We start from the raw sequence: 4,337 nt of genomic DNA, 5'->3' as shown, positions 1-4,337 counted from the left end.
ACGGAACCGTTCTGTATTTTATCGAACTGGTGGCATCCATAAGTCTAAATATTCCTGTTACATTGCACAACCTTCAATAATTACATAAAATTCTGGCAAATTAGTTTGCAACGAGCCAGGCGGCCCAAACTGTTGCATATACCCTGACTCTGAGTGCAATCAATGAACGCAATAGAAGTGACACAATTTCCCTAATTTAATATTGCCTGCTAACATGAATTTCTTTCAACTGAATATGCAGGTTTAAAAATATATACTTCTGTGTATTGATTTTAAGAAAGGCATTGATGTTTATGGTTCGGTACATTCGTGCAACGATTATGCATTTTAGCAAATGCGCTTTTGTTAAATTATCCCCCGTTTGGCGAAGTTGTCTGTCTTTGTTAGGAAGAAATAGTCTTCACACAGTTCGCAACGAGCCAGGCGGCCCAAACTGCTGCATATACCCTGACTCTGTTGCACAGAACGCAAGAGAAGTGACACAATTTCCCTAGTTAAAAGAAATTCATGTTAGCAGGCAATATTAACTAAATATGCAGGTTTAAAAACATATACTTGTGTATTGATTTTAAGAAAGGCGTTGATGTTTATGGTTAGGTACACATTGGTGCAACGACAGTGCTTTTTCGCAAATGCGCTTGTTAAATCACCCGTTTGGAGAAGTAGGCTGTGATTCAATGATAAATTAACAGGCACTGCAATTATATGCAACGAACAAGCTAGATAAACTAGTAATTTCATCAACCATGTGTAGTTAACTAGTGATTATGTTAAGATTGATTGTTTTTTATAAGAAAAGTTTAATGCCAGCTAGCAACTCACCTTGGCTCCTTGCTGCACTCGCATAACATGTAGTCAGCCGGCCACGCAGTCTCCTCGTGGAGTGCAATGTAATCGGCTGTGATTGGTGTCCAAAAATGCGGATTACCGATTGCTGTGAAAAAATCGACCATTCCGAAATCTGTCGACCCTAGAACATACCCACAGGAACATAATAACAGGAACATTAGCAACAGATTAACATAGCAACAGGAACATGTCGGAACATAGCAACAGGAACATAGCAACAGGAACATAGCAACATACCCACAGGAACATAGTAACAGGAACAGAGCAACAGGAACAGAGAAACAGGAACATAGCAACAGGAACATAGCAACAGGAACATAGCAACAGGAACAGAGAAACAGGAACATAGCAACAGGAACAGAGAAACAGGAACATTGCAACAGGAACAGAGAAACAGGAACATTGCAACAGGAACTTAGCAACAGGAACCTAGCAACAGGAACATAGCAACAGGAACATAGCAACAGGAACATAGCAACAGGAACATAACAACAGGAACATAGCAACAGGAACATAGTAACAGGAACATAGTAACAGGAACATAGCAACAGGAACATAGCAACAGGAACATAGCAACAGGAGCATAGCAACAGGAGCATAGCAACAGTATATAGCAACAGGAGCATAACAACAGTAACTAACTAGCAACAGGAACATTCCTCACTGCCTCAGGATATGTCTTTTTCACAATTTCAGAGTGTTATTTTGACATCTTAGTGTGGAAGCATCATATTTTTAACTACAGTGGGCCTTTAAATATTGAATACACTACAAGTTAGCATTTCCTGCTGTGATCATCTTGCAACAACAGGATGATCAAATTATGATACAGCACCTGTAGATATTTTATATAAAGGTAAATGATACAGGTGTTGTTTAACGTCTCACTCCACAGTGTCTTAAGTCTGACCCTTAACCCTTGACCCTTCTGTCTGTTTCTGTCCAGGAGAGCCCCAAACCAGAGAGAGGGAAGATGAGAGTCTCTCCAACGTCTGTTTCAAGCTGTGTCCATCGGAGAACAATACCCTGGTCACTACTGACTGCCACTAGGCTGTAGTACTAGAGAGAGGAAAGACTGAGAGTAGTCACAAGATCTCCAAAAGTCAACAAAGGGTGGGTCAACAATCCACTACATCACCAGTAAAGGAGTCAAGCTGGTGTCCATCGGAGCTGAGGGTGGGTTCAACAATACCCTGGTCACTACTGTAGTAAACTAGACTGTAGTAAACTAGACTGTAGTACACTAGACTGTAGTACACTAGACTGTAGTGTAGTACTATGTCCACACTACATCACCAATAAAGGAGTCAAGCTGGTGTCCATCGACTGTAGCTGAGGGTGGGTTGAAAAACCTTAAAGACTGTGTAAATAAAATAAATGGACAAAGTGACTGACACACTTCTGCATTAATTTAGATAGAGTGAATAACCTGGTCACATGATACTGGACTGTCTATATAAACACAGTAACCTAATGTAGCAATGAAAGAAATCCCTGTAAAACTAGACAGTAGATCCCCCTGTAGTAAACTACTGTATACTGGTTTTCACGAAAACTAGAGGCACTGTTCAAACAATCTAGTAAATGTGGAGGAGGAGCTAAGACGGATGGCTAATATGGATAAGATGGCGCCGGAGGGGATGGCTGCCATTTTTAACTGGGCTCCTAACCAATCGTGTTATTCTGTATGTTTTTTTTTGCGGTGTTTGTAGCAATTTTTAAACATCATGTTTCTGCCACTGTCTCTTATGACCTCTGCATTAATTTAGATAGAGTGAATAACCTGAAAAGAGCTTCTGGTTTTCACGAAAAAGAGGCACTGTCTCAAACAATCTAGTAAATGTGGAGGAGGAGCTAAGACGGATGGCTAATATGGATAAGATTAGGATGGCTGGGGCTCCTACATCAGAACAGAACATCATTTTCTCATCTCGGACTGGACAAAAAGCCAAATCTCGGACTGTCTTTAACGAATTGGAGGTCGAAAGATTAACGGCTTCTCACAGACCAAATCCCTGTCCTGAAGAGGAGACGCCCGATACCGTTATTTTACCATCCGTCCTACTGGCGAATGTGCAATCACTGGAGAATAAACTGGATGAGCTTCGTTCGAGACTATCCTTCCAACGGGACATTAAAAACTGTGTTATCTTATGTTTCACCGAGTCGTGGCTGAACGAGGACAGGTGGCTGGTTTTTCCTTGCATCGGCATGACAGAACAGCAACCTCCAGTAAGACGAGGGGTGGTGGTGTGTGTCTATTTGGCAACAACAGCTGGTGCGCAACGTCTAATATTAAAGATGTCTTGAGGTTTTGCTCGGCTGAGGTAGAGTACCTCATGATAAGCTGTAGACCACACTATTTACCAAGAGAGTTCTCATCTATATTTTTCGTAGCCGTCTATTTACAACCACAAAATGATGTAGGCACTATGACCACACTCAACGAGCTGTATACGGCCATGAACAAACAATTGGCCGGGGACTTTAAAGCAGGAAAACTTAAATCTGTTTTACCTGATTTCTACCAGTATATCACATGTGCTACCTCAGGAAAAAAAACTCTACACCACCTTTACTCCACACACAGAGACGCATACAAAGCTCTCCCTCACCCTCCATTTGGCAAATCTAACCATAATTCTATCCTCCTAATTCCTGCTTACAAGCAAAAACTCAAGCAGGACGCACCAGTGTCTTGGTCAATACAGAAGTGGTCTGATGACGCGGATGCTAAGCTACAGGATCGATTTGCACAGACTGGAATATGTTCCGGGATTCATCCGATGGCCTTGAGGAGTATACCACATCAGTAACCCCACAGTGACCGTTCGTACATATCCCAACTAGAAGCCATGGATTACAGGCAACATCCACATTGAGCTAAAGGTTAGAGATGCCGCTCTCAAGGAGCAGGACTCTAACCCGGAAGCTTATAATAAATCCCGCTCTCAGACGAACCATCAAACAGGCAAAGCGTCAACACAGGACTAAGATTGCTTCCTACTCCACCTGCTGTGACGTTCTTCGGATGTGGCAGGGCTTGCAAACTATTACAGATTTACAAAGGGAAACCCAGCCGTGAGCTGCCCAGTGACACGAGCCTACCAGACAAGCTAAATACCTTCTATGCTCACTTCACAGCAAGCAACGCTGAACCATGAATGAGAACACCGGCTGTTCCGGATGACTGTGTGATCACGTTCTCCGTAGCCGACGTGAGTAAGACCTTTAAACAGGTCAACATTCACAAGGCGTCAGGGCCAGACGTATTACCAGGACGTGTACTCCAAGCATGCGCTGACCAACCGGCAACCGTCTACACTTTCATTTTCAACCTCTCCCTGACCGAGTCTGTAATACCTACATGTTTCCATCAGACCTCCATTGTCCCTGTGCCCAAGAACGCCAAGGTAACTCGCCTAAATGACAACCGCCCCCACAGCACTCACGTCTGTAGCCATGAAGTGCTTTGAAAGGCTGGTCAT

The 4,337-nt window shown here is 43.0% G+C and overlaps 1 protein-coding gene across 1 annotated transcript in view; it reads left to right on the top strand.

Moving 5' to 3' along the window:
* The first annotated feature begins 1,980 nt into the window (after window positions 1–1,980).
* The window catches only part of LOC135532656 (alpha-actinin-1-like), a 62,569-nt gene continuing 60,212 nt past the window's right edge, over window positions 1,981–4,337 (top strand). Inside the window, exon 1 of the mRNA XM_064960122.1 lies at window positions 1,981–2,025. The gene's annotated coding sequence lies outside the window, so the exon portion shown is untranslated. The remainder of the gene's footprint in view (window positions 2,026–4,337) is intronic.

Source organism: Oncorhynchus masou, unplaced genomic scaffold (assembly GCF_036934945.1).
Source record: "Oncorhynchus masou masou isolate Uvic2021 unplaced genomic scaffold, UVic_Omas_1.1 unplaced_scaffold_1974, whole genome shotgun sequence".
Lineage (NCBI taxonomy): Eukaryota > Metazoa > Chordata > Actinopteri > Salmoniformes > Salmonidae > Oncorhynchus > Oncorhynchus masou.
The sequence above is the reverse complement of the archived record's forward strand: the minus strand, read 5'-3'. Positions and strand labels throughout refer to the sequence as shown.